The sequence below is a fragment of the Lepus europaeus genome, chromosome 12 (assembly GCF_033115175.1).
Source record: "Lepus europaeus isolate LE1 chromosome 12, mLepTim1.pri, whole genome shotgun sequence".
NCBI lineage: Eukaryota > Metazoa > Chordata > Mammalia > Lagomorpha > Leporidae > Lepus > Lepus europaeus.
The window spans coordinates 101,573,927-101,590,346 of NC_084838.1; the positions used below are offsets into that span (position 1 = coordinate 101,573,927).

The 16,420-nt window shown below is 39.5% G+C and overlaps 1 long non-coding RNA gene across 4 annotated transcripts in view; it reads right to left on the bottom strand.

Annotated features, from left to right (window-relative positions):
* Nucleotides 1-2,069: 2,069 nt before the first annotated feature.
* Nucleotides 2,070-16,420, bottom strand: part of LOC133772062 (uncharacterized) — a 38,205-nt gene continuing 23,854 nt past the window's right edge. For 3 of the 4 annotated variants that reach the window (XR_009867688.1, XR_009867689.1, XR_009867691.1), the window contains exons 4-6: nt 16,093-16,159; nt 14,145-14,304; nt 2,070-4,335 (exon numbers count right to left, since the gene is read on the bottom strand). This is a non-coding gene — a long non-coding RNA (uncharacterized LOC133772062). The remainder of the gene's footprint in view (nt 4,336-14,144; nt 14,305-16,092; nt 16,160-16,420) is intronic. The other variant, XR_009867690.1, reaches the window with a different exon arrangement.

Consider the following 16,420-nt stretch of genomic DNA (forward strand, 5'->3'; position numbering starts at 1 on the left):
GGATGGCCTGTTGGGTCTCCTTGTGGGCAGATCACTGTACAGATCAGCCATTAATAGGCCTGCCACCCATTGCTTCTGATGCCGAGCTTTCTTTTCCTCCTGGTTTGTGTTAAAGCAGACCAGAGGATGCAAGTCAAGGGAGTACCCGTGTCCCATCTCTAATCTTCGGTGGCCTGAACTACAAGTCTATAGTCACAGGCATGTTCTGTAGTAGTTTTCTAAGGTAGACAATGCCCATGAGGAAAATTATATTCTCACTTTAAAACTTTCTTTCCCTTTGGTCTGAAAGGGAGGTTTTTTCTACTTACTGTATACTTCGCTGATGGCGAAGTGAATCTAGCTATGAGATTATTATTTAAGTTCTTATTTTGGCTATGCTATTGCAGAAAAATGTTAGCCATCTCTTTTATAAGGTCTAAAGATTAAATTGTGCATCCTACAGATTCCTTCATAATAGAATTAGTTTCCTACCTTGAAGAGAATAGAGAAATGAAAGAACAAGTTGGGCTTAGAATAGAGAAATGAGGGAGCAAGTCCTAGATCGCTTGCTGACAATAGCAATATCACATGAATACTTAGCAAACCGTTTCAACCATTAGATAACAACTTAAGAAAACATTTACCAGAAGGTCCAATGCCTTCTATAAATTTTAAGAATCATGTATTTGAAAACACCTCTTAAATATCTAACATGGTGTAGTTTGTTTAGCCAGTAAACTTAAGCACAACCATCTAAAATGTTTTTAGTTTCTTTCTCCCAACAAGTCTAAAACATATGATACACAGATTCAGGTCCCACAAATTAAAATGTATCTTTGATTAATTTTAGCAGCTTAAATTTATGGACAATCTTATCGATAAGCCATTTAAAATAAAACTCTTAATAAAATTTCCCCATGTAGACATACAATATGTACACACATATAACATAGCATAGTAGACCAATATAGCAATTTTAATAATAGCTTTTAAAATCTTTAACTCTTTTTGTAGATTGCCAATTGATTTGAATTGCTTTTTGTTTTTAGTAACCTCAGTTAACCATACTTTCTGTCAGTTGGTACTGTTAATACATTATTGGCTTCATCTGTTTACAGAGCCATCCCAAAGTACTGAATACAATAAAAGTGGCTGGAAAAAGTCCATAGGAACCTATAGGAGGACAGCTAAACACAGAACCAACAATGCTTTAGTTTTATGAGCAGCAAATCATATATAACTGTGGATGACAAAAGACTTTAAGTCGCCATGTTTAAAATTATAAACTCATCAACCAACAAGAGGCACTTGCTTACTTCACAGTATTTTTGAAAGCACCTGTAGGATTTTACAAGTATTTAACCCTTTAGGCCTCTGGGGCTTTCTCATTAAGATAACTATCATGTCTAGTAACACAAGATCATTTGACTTTTTAATTCTCAAACATTTGTATTAATAGCATTTTCCATTATAGAAACTTAAAGTCTGGTACCACATCACATCTTGACAGTCCTTCTAATATACTCCAAATAGACTGATTAGTTGGTGTCTCTATAAGATGAGAGACATAGGTCCTTCGATTTTTTCAGTTGGGCCCAAACTAGAAAAACCAAAGTCCAGGATTTACTGGAAATTTTAGAGACCAGATTGTTTGAAACTTTGATTTTTTGAATGCCTGTCAAGAATGCCAAGAAGGCTCAAAATCCAAAATATCTGGTTGAAATAAGATTTCTTAAAATCATGACATAACATAGACCAAATTTGATCATTGTTACAAGGTGATTATTCAAATTTTTGAAAAAAGCACATATTTAAATAACCCATAGCTCTTAATAAAAATTCAGCTGTTTTTGAACAATTAGAATTTAACAGACATCAAGAGAACATAATAGATTACTTTAACACATTGCTTTAACAGAGCATCAGAGGAAGGTTCTTCTTTTTAAAGATCTCTGTAACTCTAACTATGAAGGTACTTAAAAATTTTTGGAAAATGCAAATTATGAAGAAACTGCATGGATTTCATTTTGTGACAAACACTTATCTTTAATTCCATTTTCTGTGAAATTTTCAAAATATGTCATGTGTGTTTATCTCCACTCTCAGAATTTCTTTATCCATCTTTTAGTTATTGGATTCTTAGGTTGCATATAAATCTTGGCTATTGTGAATAATGTTGCAATAAACATAGAGATGCAGGTATCTTTATGAGGTGCTTAATTCATTTCCTTTGAGTAAAGTCTATTTTTTTTTGACAGGCAAAGTGGACAGTGAGAGAGAGAGACAGGGAGAAAGGTCTTCCTTTACCGTTGGTTCACCATCCAATGGCCGCTGCAGCAGGTGCGCTGTGGCCAGGTTACTGTGCCGATCTGAAGCCAGGAGCCAGGTGCTTCTCCTGGTCTCCCATGTGGGTGCAGGGCCCAAGCACTTGGGCCATCCTCCACTACATTCCCGGGCTACAGTAGAGAGCTGGACTGGAAGAGGGGCAACTGGAATAGAACCAGTACCCTGAGTGGGACTAGAACCGGGTGTGCTGACACTGCAGGTGGAGGATTAGCCTATTGAGCCACGGCACCAGCAGTAAAGCTTATTTTGTCTGATATAACTACATGTGTTCTCCTTTGGTTACTGGTTTCATGGAATATTTTTTTTACAACTTTTCACTTTCAGCCTAGGTGTGCCCTTAAAGCTACAGTGAGTCTCTTACATTCATTAAGTTGGATATTACTATTTTATTCATTCAGCCACTCTATTCTTATGGAAAAACTTAATCCGCTTACATTTAAAATAATTATCAATACATATGAATTTTCTATTGCCATTTGTTCATTGTTTTCTGTTTTGTGCTACTCTCTTCCTCTTTTTTGATCTCATAGTATTTTAAATAAAAATTCCATCTGATTCAATCTTTTCTCCTTTCCCAGCTTACGAATAACATTTCTTCCAAAATAATTCAGTGCCTGCATTAGAGATTGTAATATGCACTCACAAGTCATCTAAGTCCATTTTTGAATAACTAAAATTTTACAGGTAGTTTAGATATCTTATGATAAAATCTTCCCAATTCCTCCCTCCTATTCTTTATCACATTGCTTTCATTCATTTCACTTTTGCATATACTGTAATTACCAGTCAGTCATCATATTCTTCCATTCAGAGAAATACCAGATGAGGCAGTAAGAAAGTTTGTCACTCATGGGCCTTCTATTAAGTGTAGTGTCCTAAAGGAGGTGGCAGCAAGTATCCCCTCTTGATTGTGATGGAAGCTTCATAGTGGGTGGGAGGTTTTGTTGACAACAATGACAGGGAAATTGATCTTGCTTATCCAACTTTCTCAGCTTTAGGTACTCTTCAATTGTCGCAGGATAATTCACTGAGCTATTGATTACACTTTCCTGCCTGAAGGAACTCCAAAAGGAAAGAATGTAACTTTTCACACTTGTCTTCTGAGGAGTTCTGGGTTCTTGGTCTCAGGAGCTATTAACAGTTTTCATGTTTCCGACCAAAACCAGCTTCAACACATCTTTTGTACAGTGCTATCCAAATTCTCATGTAGGAGTGGCATTCATCTAGGTGTTCCTAGGAAGAGAAGATGAGGTTGAAGAAGAAGAGGTAAGGGGTTGAAAGTTGGAGAGCTGCCTAACAGTACATTGTAAAGACAGGTTCTAAGTGGATGGGTCTGGTGTGGAAGTCATCCAGGAGGCAGTAGCGGTTCCTAAGGAATGAAATGATATTTGCTGAGATGACTAATGTTCAGGCTCCATTGTCTTGGGAGCTGCAACAAAACACTGCATTGGCCAACCATAGTATCTTTTTTGACATTGGATACTAAGCTAAGTATACAAAAGGTCCCAAGAGTCACTCATATTGGATATTTTCCCACCTGTTAAAATTGAGGCTTTGAGCCAGATTTCATATAGAGAAATTAAGTACTGTGGCCATAGTTTAGTGTTGTGGAACAAATTTGTGATTTCTGTATAGTTTTCCATTTAATACTTAGAACATTATGAAAGGAGGAGGAGGGAGAACAGTATGAAATCATTAAGTTTAAGGTCACACCACGGCTCACTAGGCTAATCCTTCACCTGTGGTGCTGGTACTCCAGGTTCTAGTCCCAGTTGAGGCGTCAGATTCTGTCCCACTTGCTGCTTTTTCAGTCAGTCTCTGCTGTGGCCCGGGAAGGCAGTGAGGATGGCCCAAGTGCTGGGCCCTGCACCCGCATGGGAGACCTGTAGGAAGCACATGTCTCGTGGCTTTGGACCGGCACAGCGCGCCGGTTGTAGTGGCCATTTGGGGGGTGAACCAACAGAAGGAAGACATTTCTCTCTGTATCTCTCTTTCACTGTCTAAGTCTGCCTGTCAAAAAAGAAAAGAAAAAAAAAAGAAATCATTAACATTATCCCCCTTTATAGAAAGAAAATTTTAGTGAGAAGGTAATATTTATGAATGGAAGAGGAAGCCAGGATTAGATTCCTCATATTGTAATAAAGAATTTGGATGTAAGTGACAGCAAATATAACTCAACAAAAAAGAGAAGCTGTTGACTTGGGTACCTGAAAAAGTCTGGAAATGAGAATGGCCTTGGGCAGCAGGGTTCATGCTGGCCTAATGATACCATAAGGATTCATTTTCTAGCATTTTTTGGCTATATTTAGGCTGGCTTCACTATGTCTTTGTGTCTGGCAGTTTCACAGTTATATTTTCAACTTTCAGCATAATTAAAAATGGGTTGTGTCTTGTATTAGTCCCTTCAAATGTGCGAACATGCACACATCTAACCAGTCACTGTTGCCCAAAACAGTCCAAATTTATCCTTAAAATAAGAGTATCAGGAAGAGACAATTCTACTTGCACATGATCTGAAACTGAGAATGGAGTTAGTTCCCCAAAGGGCAAAGACAGAATATTTACCAAAAGTAAGTGAATGCTGGGTGACAAAATGACAACAAAGCAGATTTTTACTATAGCATTCTCTCTCCTGCATCCCATGTGGTGCCGGTTCAAGTCCTGGCTGCTTTGCTTCCTATCTAGCTCTTTGCTGTGGTCTGGGAAAGCAGTAGAAGATGGTCCAAGTCCTGGGCCCTTGTGGCCACGTGGGAGACCCAAAAGAAGCTCCAGGCCCCTGGCTCAGATGAGCCCAGCTCTAGCTTGTGTGGCCATTTTGGGAGTGAACCAGCAGATGGATGACTTTTCTCCCTCCCTCTCCCTCTGCCTCTCTGTAACTCTGCCTTTCAAATAAATAAAAGCTTAAAAAAAAAAACCTTAATTTTGTAATCAATGTTTTATTGTGATGTGCATGTTCATATTCTGAGTCAAAATTTAAGCATTCCCAATAAAGTTGAATGCCTCATTTCAAAACCAAAATATCCCATTCCACATCAGGTTTATATTTACTTATTTGCTCTTTTTATCTACATAGACTCTTGGTTTCCTTTTGATTCAATATAACCTATTGCTGTCAATATTTATTGTGATGTGACAGATCTAACTACTTACTTCAATCTGACTTCTGTATTTAATATATTACTATCATGTGTCATTATATGACCATAAAAAGATGTTTCATTGATTTTCTTCTTGGCTTTTTTTGTTTTGGTGATTTCTTTCATTTTTATTTATTTACTTGCTTTTTCTTTGATACTCTTTTGAAAAATTGCTTAAGGTAGAATGCTAAGGTTCCTGGTTTGAGAACTTTCTGATATAGACACATAGAGCTAGAAATTAATCTCCACTGCTATAACTGTATCTCATAAATTTCACTGTTTTGTGTTTGCTTTTCATTCCACTCAAAATACCTCCCAATTTTCCTTTTGAGTTCCTCATTAATTCTAAGATTACACTTAATTTCTAGGTATTTATGTATTTTCATATTTTTGGTATTGATTATAATACTTTTTTATTGTAGGATATACTTTATATAATTCAAAATTTTAACATTTTTGTGATTTTTTTCTTAACTTTGGCCATGCAGTTGTACCTTCTTCTACTGATTTGTAAAGTATACTACAGATGTTAATTATGCCAGATAGTTTGCTACTGTGTTCAAGCCTTCTATGTCCTTACTGCCCCTTCTTGAAATGAAAAACTATGAAGTGATTCTCATTTTTGTATGTAACATTGTTTTTCTAAAGTTTAATTTCTGTATAATTAATATAGATGGTTAACAGAGATAATCTAGCTTTTTTATTTCTGCTCCTAAGACAGGATAATTTTAATTAGGAATCCTTCAAGTTCACTAATTTTTTCTTTTACTTGCACAAATGTGCAATTAAACCTCTCTAGTGAGTTTTTATTTCAGTTGTTTATTCCAGCTTCAAAATTTCTATGTGGTTCTTTTTCATAACTTCTTTTTATTGATATTATTTATTTGTCGATATCAGTTTCCTGATTTCCATTAATTCTTTGTTTTTTTTTCATCTGTTTGAACATATTTCTAACAATTGACTTATTTTCTTCTAGTAATTCCAGTATCTGAACCTCCTAGGGAGAATCTGTTAATTTCTTATTTGTTATGAATTAATCATACTGTCTTGTCTCTTGGCATATCTTGTATTTCTTTCACTTGAATAGTGGATATGTTGAGGTAACTTTGGAAATCAGATTCCTCAAGTTTCTCTAGGATTAGTTGTTGTTATGACTGTGAGTTGTAGGTGTGGTTTCTTTAGTGAATTTTTCAAACTATTTTAAAATAGCTGTTCTGAGACCTTCAAAACTAGCATTGTGCTGGGGTGTGGAAAGGGACAAGGGTAAGCTAGCATGTCCTAATGCTCTGTGTAGTACTTCAGTACTTTAGCTCCTGGTTATGTGTTTGCTTGGTGGCTGTATATCTTTGCTAGCTTCCAGAGGGCCAATGTGTTTTAATCTGATGGATTTTCCATATTTCTGGGGAGGGATAACTCCCTAGAATTCTCATTGGCCATTTTGCTGCCAGCTCTTCCCTGTGCCCAGATTTTTTTGATTACAATGATTTATGTTTTTCTATAATTTTATTTTAAATGTATTGCTTTAGATGTTTTTAAAGATTTTATCTATTTATTTGAGAAGTAGAGTTGCAGACAGTAAGAGGGAGAGACGGAGAGAAAGGTCTTCCCTCCATTGGTTCATCCCCAAATGGCTGCAATGGCCAGAGCTGTGCCAATAGGAAGCCAGGAATCAGGTGCTACTTCCTGGTCTCCCACATGGCTGCAGGGGCCCATAAAAATTGGGCCATCCTCCACTGGCTTCCCAGGCCACAGCAGAGAGCTGGATTGGAAGAGGAGCAGCTGGGATTAGAACTGGTGCCCATATGGTTTGCCAGTGCCACAGATGGAGGATTAACCTACTGCACCACAGCACCTGCCCCTGCCTTATATTTAAAATAAGTTTTCAGGAGCCAGAACTGTGGCAAAGTGGACTGACTGTCAAATGCTGTCTGGCATCCTATTCTGGAGCAATGATTTGAGTCCCAGTGGCTTTGCTTTTTAGGCAGCTCCCTGTGAATGTGCCTGGGATGGCAGGAGAGTATGGCCCAAGTGCTTTTCCTCCTGCTACCCAAGTAGGAAGCTGGATGGAGTTTTGAGTGCCTGGCTTTGTCCAGGACTAGCCTTGGCCATTGTGGCCATCCGGAGAGTGAACCAGTGGATTGAAGATTGCTCCCTTTCTGTCACTTGACCTTTCAAAAATAAATAAATAAATAAATAAATAATAAGTTGTGTTTCTCATAGGCAGCATATAATTGCCTTTTAACTAAATCTGACAGTTTCAAGGTGTTCAGACCATGTGATAGGCACATTAAGGGCTTCTGAAAGATGTCCGATCCTAATTTCTGGAACCTGTGATTCTGTTGCTTTACACTGCTTAAGTAAATTAAATTTCCAGGTGGGATTCAGGTGGTTTATCAGATAACCTTAAAATATGGGAGATTTTATGGCATTGTGGTATAGTCGGTAAAGCTGCAGCAGCTTGCAATGCTGACATTCCATATGGGCGCTCATGCAAGTCTCTGATGCAGCTCCCTGCTAATAGCCTGGGAAAATCAGTACAAGATGGTCCAAGTGTTTGGGGCCTTGCCACCCCCTTTGGAGACCAGAAAGAACCTCCTGGCTCCTGGCTTGGGCCTGACTGCACACTGGCTGTTGCAGTCATCTGGAGAGTGAGCCTGCCAGTGGAAGATCTCTCTCTCTCTCTCTCTCTCTCTCTCTCATTCTCTCTCTCTCTCTCTCTCTCTCTCCCTCTTAATAAAATCAATGCAGTGATTGGCCTTGTATTAAATATTTGCTAATTCCTGAAACAAAAAAAAAAATGTTGACATGGGGATAGAGATGCTTGATTTTCCAGATTAGGTTATAATTTGTTTCTGTGATAAGAAGGGCACTGGATTGAGTGCTCCTCATGAAAAAATGAAGTGGATGTTCAAAGTTCAGATTTATTGCATGGAAAAAATATGCTTAACAGATAAATACTAAAGTTCTGTTTGTCTTTTCTCCTGAGATAAAATATCAGTTACTTTAGGACAGTTTTTTTAAAAAAGATTTATTTATTTATTTGAAAGTCAAAGTTACACAGAGAGAGGAGAGGCAGAGGTGGGTGGGAGGGGTCTTTCATCTGCAGGTTCAACCCCCAATTGGCTGCAATGGCCAGAGCTATGTGGATCCAAGCCAGGAGAAGAAAGAAAATGGACAAGTAACCCAATAAATAAGAATACAACTTGCCGGTGTGGTGGCTCACTAGGCTAAACCTCCGCCTGCAGTGCCAGTACTCCCGGTTCTAGTCCAGGTTGGGGTGCCAGATTATGTCCCAGTAGCTCCTCTTCCAGTCCAGCTCTCTGCTGTAGCCTGGGAGGGCAGTAGAGGATGGCCCAAATGCTTGGGCCCTGCACCTGCATGGGAGACCAGGAGGAAGCACCTGGCTCCTGGCTTTGGATTGGCACAGCACACAGGCCATAGCAGCCATTTGCTGGTGAACCAACGGAAAGAAGACCTTTCTCTCTGTCTCTCTCTCTAACTGTGCCTGTCAAAAAAAAAAAAAAAAGAATGCAACTAGCCTATATAAATCATAAGAAACAAATAATTAAATGAGATTTTTTAAAAAGATTCATTAATTTATTTGAAAATCAGAGTTAGAGAGAGAGAGGTCTTCCATCTGCTGGTTCACTCTTCAGTTGGCCGCAGCGGCTCGAACTGTGCCAATCCGAAGCCAGGAGCCAGGAGCTTCTTCCAAGTCTCCCACATGGGTGCAGGGGCCCAAGGACTTGGGCCATCTTCTACTGCTTTCCCAGCCCATAGCAGAGAGCTGTACTGGAAGAGAAGCAGCCGGGTCTTGAACCAGCGCCAATATGGGATGCTGGCGCTTCAGGCTAGGGCATTAACCCACTGCGCCAAAACACCAGCCTCTAAATGAGATATTTTAATAGTGTAGTGCGTGGCATTCGTGGTGCTAATTATAACAGGTACTAAGGACAGGCCTCCTAAACAAAGTGATTTAGACCTGAAAATTTGGGAAAGGAGATATCCAACGTATAAGGGAACTACAATCCAAAGGCCCTGAAATGAAATGAAATGAAATGAAATATATCAAAGGACAGGGAAAGAGGCATGCCTGGCCAAAGTGCAGAGATTATAGTAAGAGTATCAGGAGGGAAGACTGGGGGAAGTTTTTAGACTGAGATTTGGATGTGTTTTTTATTATAACTTTCTAATATTTAGAAGTCACTAGAGTGCTTTGAGTTGGGAAGTGACATAATATACTCCCTTATACTTTCTCACATGCCTAACCTTCTTCAGCTTTTCTATAGGGTTTCTGAGTCATTATTTCAGACAGTATGTTCTCTGAAGAGTTCTGTCCAAGTAAACTCATTCTGTGACATGGTAGTAGTAGTATCTTTTTAAAAATCATTGCCTAATATTCTCAACATTTTTGGTCTCATATCACATGATATGTGATAATATAATTATCAAATGAAGTAAGATTGAATTGGTTTAGCTGTCAGTGCTTGCATAATGACTGCTTATGGGTTACATACATTCAGCTCATAGACACATTTTATTTAGTCCATTTGGAAATGTGCATATTGGGGAATTTAAGGTAACTTGAGAGTAACATGATGAACACTTTCTCTGTATATCCAAAGGCTCATATTTTGAAAATAATATCAGAGAAATAAGTTACAACAATAGGGGTAAAGGAAAGCTAAAAGAAAAGGAATCTGGGGATACAGGGTCTGTGAAGTTAAAGCTGGAATCCTGTAGATTACTATTCAGCATACATGGCATGCATTGTTGAGAATGCTGTCATTTTATATAGGGCTGATGGAATCAGAGAAGCATCATACAAGGGTCTTCCAAAAAGTTCATGGACAATGGAATTAAAAGATAAATTTATTTTTGTAGAAAACTACTTGAAGTCTATGCAATTTTTTATACTATACATTTTCCACGAACATTTTGAAGTGCTCTCATATAATCATACAAAAAATTCTGATTTATGGGTTCAAATCCCCATTCTAATTGTTTTGGATAAGTTTATTTTTCTATGGTTCAATTTTCTTCTCTGCAAAATAAGATAATAAATACTTTGTTGATAGGGCTACCATGAGGATCAAGTGATTAATAAATACAAAGCACTGAGAAAAATGTTACTTAGTATTACTCAGTAAGCTTTATTAGTACCGTTAGTCTCATTTTACAGGCAACAAAATCATTATACTCAAACAACTTAGTGACATTGCTGAAGTTACCCAGTAAGTTAATGAAAGAGTCAGATCCTGAAATCTAGATCTTTTAAGAAGCTCTCCTGGGGCCAGTGCTGTGGTGCAGCAGGTTAAAGCCCCAGCCTGCAGCGCTGGCATCACATGTGGGCACTGGTTTGGGTACTGGATGCTCCACTTCGAATCCAGCTCTCTGCTGTGGCCTGGTAAAGCAATGGAGGATGGCCCAGGTTCTTGGGCCCCGTGCCTGTGTAGGGGACCCAGAGGAAGCCCCTGGCTCCTGGCTTCAGATCAGCTCAGCTCTGGCCATTGTGGTCATCTGGGAGGTAAAACAGCGATTGGAAGACCTCTCTATCTCTGGCTCTGCCTCTCTTTGTAATTTTGTTTTTCAAATAAATAAGCTATTTTTTTTTTCTTAAGACACTCTCCTGGCCATAAGCATTTTGAGAGTAATTTGAATAATTTGGAATGAGCATCAAAAATGGCCAGTTCTACTCTTGTTTAATTCAACATTTAATCTAAATCAATAGTTGATAACTTTTATTGGAAAGAAAAAGTATTAATTTGGATGGTAAATTAGTTTAAATGGTAACCCATAATTTACTCTTAACATATTATTAATTGTCTGTAATACTTAAAAACTAAAAAGGAAACATTATTTACTATAAAAATGTATCATAAATTCAGGATTTTTTGTTCTCAATACTCGTTAAAAGTCTTACAAATAATTGAGGACCATAAGAGCTTATGGTTTTTTTGTATGCCTATTATTATTAAACATACAGAAATTAAAAGTGACGAACATAAAATTTATGAATTCATTTAAACTAAAGCTATTCAATGCTACCATAAATAACACTTTTAATGAAAATAGCTATTTTCTAAAACATATTTAATGAGGAAAGTACTATTATTTTATATTTTTGAAAATCTCTAATGCCTGGCACAAAGAAAGATTGCTTGATTCTTACCTGCTTCTGTATTCAGCCTGTTGTAAAATCAGTCTGGAAAAGTCCCGTACATATGCATCTTATTTTTCATATATTTTTTTTTACATATTTATATAAGGGGGAGAGAGGGCAGGAGAGAGAGAGAGAGAAGGAGAAAGCACTCCCAATTGCTGGTTCACACCCCAAGTGCCCTCAATAGCTAGGGCTGGGCTGGGATGCTGGGCACCAAATTTGCTGTGGTTTCGTTCTGAGAGGAGCGTGGTGGGGGCAAGAGGCACTGAGTCACCACAGAGACCCTGGGAGTTGGGTGAAAGTGGGCCAGAGGCGAGCAGCCTGCAGATTTGTTTATTTCAGTTGCTACAGGGCTTAGATAGCCAAGACAGTCAATCTGGTCAAGGGGCAGTTTATGCCCTAACCAATCACAGCCTGTTGCCAGGCAGGCTCCTTTGCCAGTTGGGTTTCAAAGCCATTCCTGAGTAACTGACGCTCGCTTGCCAGAGGCCATCTTAGCATGGCCTTCTCATTCCACCACAGCTGAGAGCTGGGAATGCAATCCATGTGGGTAGCAGGGACCCAATTATTTGGACTGTCACTACTACCTCTCAGGATCTGCATTATCAGAAAGCTGAAGTCAGGTACTCCAATTGTAAGGGTCGCAGAACGTCTACCGCCAAGGAACGACTCCAAGAGACACTCTCATGCAGTCAGCAAAGGGTTTATTTTCTCCAGCATGCTGGGGCTGTCTGAACACTCAGGAACAGAGCAGCCCCGAGTGAAAGAAGGCTAGGGTTTTTATACAGTGCATCAAATGAACGGGAGGGGGTGAGTTCAAAGATCACTAAGTTACAGGAACTTATTGTAGCTCTTTCCAGACTCCTGCAAGCATTACTGTGTGAGACAGTTACACAAAGCAGTTTTACAAGGCCATCTCTCAAGCGGATGGGGACAGTATCACAGGCAAATGGAGACACATGTTTCAACAGAGATAATTCGGTTCCTTATCACCGTGGCTACATTTGGATTTTTGGAGTTTCAGTTTTATGGCTTTACTTTTAAGCTTTTAACCCTTCACAATTTAGGATACAAGCATCTTAACTACCTGCTTCATGAAAGTAGTTTTCACTAAAACAAAACAAAACAAAACAAAAACAAAAACAAGCAAACAAAAAACCAAAAGAACCCTTGATAGTGTCAGGGTCTACTAGGGGTTCCCAGAACATGCTTTGTGAACCATTGATGGGGCTGGCATCATTGTGTGGCAGATAAATATGCCACAGCATACCATAAGAGTGCTGATCCAGTTCGGTGCTCTTGCACCTGGGAAAGCAGTGGGAGAAGGCCTAAGTACTGTCACCTTCTCTTATGGAGTCCCAGGCTCTTGGCTTCAGTCTGGCCCAGCCCCAGCTGTTGTGGCTGTTTGGGGAGGGAACCAACAGATGGAAAGTCTCTCTCTCTCTCCCTCTCCCCCCTTTTACTCTTTCTTCTCTTTTCTCCCTCCCACCCTCCCTCCCTCTGTGTAAATATTAAAAAAAAAAGTGAGGACCATCAATGTAGATAAAAATGGATTTGAGATGAATGATATAAATCCTACCCAGTTTTCAAAATTAACTTTAGAGATGAAAAGTCAATGTCAAAAGCAAAGTATTCCAGGGACCAGTTGTGGCCTTTGTGTAACATTAGTGACTCCAGGGACAGGTGTTGTGACTCACTGGATTAAGCCATCACTTGGAATGTCCTCATCCCATACTGGAGTGCCTGGTTTGAGTCCCAACTTCTCTGAGCTTCTGATCCATGTTCTTTCCAATGTACTTGGGAGATAGTAGATGAATGCTCAACTATTTGGTCTTCTGCCACCCACATGGGAGAACCAGATAGAGTGCTGGCTCCTGGTTTTGGTTTTGTCTATCTCTGGCTATTGTGGACATTTGGGGGTGAATCAGCATATGGAAGGTACGTCTCTGTGTCTCTCCCTCTGTGTTTCACTCTGCCTTTCAAAATTAATTAATTAACTTTTAAAAAGATTAGTGACTCCAGTTAAATATTACAAGTGATATGCACAGCTACCCCCACTTCTTTGACTAAATAGTAAATAGCACTCCTACATTTGTGTGTCCAGAAGAGGTGAAGTGAAATAGAAATGGTTCTCAGTTGCTCAGAAGACAATGAGTGTGCTCTGATTTCACAGGAAAATGAGAAATATTCTTTTTTTAAACTTTTATTTAATAAATATAAATTTCCAAAGTACAACTTTTGAAGTATAGCGGCTACCCCCCATAACCTCCCTCCCACCCACAACCATCCCATCTCCTACTCCCTCTCCCTTCCCATTCTTCATCACAATTTATTTTCAATTATCTTTATATACAGAAGCTCAACTTAGTATACACTAAGTAAAGATTTCAATAGACTGCACCCACAAAGACACACAAAGTATAGAGTACTGTTTGAGTAAAAGTTTTACCATTAATTCACACAGTACAACACATTAAGAACAGAGGTCCCACATGAGAAACAGGTGCACATGCGCTCACCTGTCTTCCTTCTTGTCTCCAAACTCCTTGGCATTCCTGAGTATTATATCAGTTTCCTTTGTGATGAGAGCTGGCTAATTCCAGTGGTTCCTTTTTTAAGTTGATAGGTACAGATGAGGCATTTGAAGGGTATTTTTTACTTAATAATTGAACGAATAACCTGTGAAGAATTTAATTCTATTCTTCATGTCCATTAGATTTCTTCAGTTCTGAAGACCAGCTATTATTGATTTAGAGAAGAAAATTGTTTATAATCAACTCAGCAAAGTACTGAGAATTTAGGCTGGTACATAGGAAAAAAACCTTGAATGAATCATTTTTTGTGATATGGTTCATTCTGATGATATCCGAGTATTTGTAGAATCTTCAACAGGCCAAATATTTCATTTCTTCATCAGAGGTGTGAAGTCCCACATACTATGTTAGTGCTATCAGTAAGTCATTTTATTTATTCACTCAAAATTTGCTGATTTACTCTCATACCATATGTGATAGTAGATATTGGTAAACTGCAGGTGAATGCTAATAATTCATATTTTTTAGTTCAGGGAATACTTTTAAATTATGTAAGAATATGTGAACTTGGCCAGCACTGCGGCTCACTAGGCTAATCCTCCACCTGCAGCACAGGCACACCAGGTCCTAGTCCCGGTTGGGGTGCCAGTCCTGTCCCGGTTGCTCTTCTCCCAGTCCAGTTCTCTGCTGTGGCCCAGGAAGGCAGTGGAGGATGGCCCAAGTCCTTGGACCCTGCACCCGCATGGGAGATCAGGAGGAAGCACCTGGCTCCTGGCTTCGGACCAGCACTGTGCACTGGTCGCAGTGCGCTGGCCATAGCGGCCACTGGGGGGGTGAACCAATGAAAAAGGAAGACCTTTCTCTCTGTCTCTCTCACTGTCCACTCTGCCTGTCAAAAAAAAAAATGTGAACTACATCTAAAAACCTATTTTTTGACACAATGATTATAATCAAGAAGGGACTAATTCTAACTAACCTGAATGATTTTTGAGTATTTCTCCATGGAATTAAGTCCTGTAGAAGGTGTAGGGATCAGGAAAATGAGGAAAGCATATTCTTATCAAAGAGAACAAAACTGTGTATTGACCTGGAGTTGGGAAAAGACCCGAGGTATGCAGGGGATGTCAAGTCCCATGAAAGTGGAATACAGGGTGTGTATGAATGGAGGATAGAGCAAGGCTGGGAAACACTGTGGTCAGATAGGACCGACCTCAGGTGCTGAAAAGGGGGGTTTATACTTTATCTCATAAATCACAGGGAATCATCAGTGGTCTGTTTTCTTTTCTTTTTCTTTTTTTTTTTTTTTTTTTTTTTTTGGACAGGCAGAATTAGACAGTGAGAGAGAGACAGAGAGAAAGATCTTCCTTCCATTGGTTCACCCCCAAATGGCTGCCATGGCTGGTACGCTGCGCTGATCCAGAGCCAGGAGCTTCCTTCTGGTCTCCCATGGGGTGCAGGGCCCAAACAACCGGGCCATCCTCCACTGCCTTCCTGGACCACAGCAGAGAGCTGGACTGGAAGAGGAGCAACCGTGACAGAACCGGTGCCCCAACCGGGAATAGAACCTGGGGTACCAGTGCTGAAGCCGGAGGATTAGCCTAGTGAGCAGCAGTGCTAGCCTCAATGTCCTATTTAAAAGATCACTGATTTAATAGAAAAGTCAAATCATTTTCAATATTAATATCACAAAAATTCAAAAGACAGAGGTCCCTACTACTAAGAAATCCATACATTTCACCTTCACGGGAGAAAAACTCTCTTACTCTGAAGATCAAACAGCATAGCCTCTAACTCCCCTAGTTACCAACAGCCAGCATCATCTGTTCCTGCCTCCACTAAATGAAAAGCAGGTGTTCCACCAACCATTTTCTACTCTACTTTCATTTGCCAGTGTGGATAATCCAATCAAGTCCCTACTTACAAGTTTACTGACCTCATAAAAACAGAATCCTTGTTACAGTGTGAACAGTTTTTGGCTTCCCACAGTCATGTGTTAACACCTGGAAGATGAATGTCAGTGAGTTAAGTGTAGAGACAACATAATTACAGCACCTGTGACATGGTCCAAGGGGAAAGTCACTGAAGGTTTCTCATGAGAGGACTGGCTTTGTAAGCAGTGTGCTCCCTGTGATTCTTTTTTTTTTCAGAGGTGGAGTTACAGACAGAGAGAGAGAGGGAGAGGGGTCTTCCATCCACTGGTTCTCTCCCAAATGGCCACAATGGCCGGAGATTCACTGATCCAAAGCCAGGAGCCAGGAGCT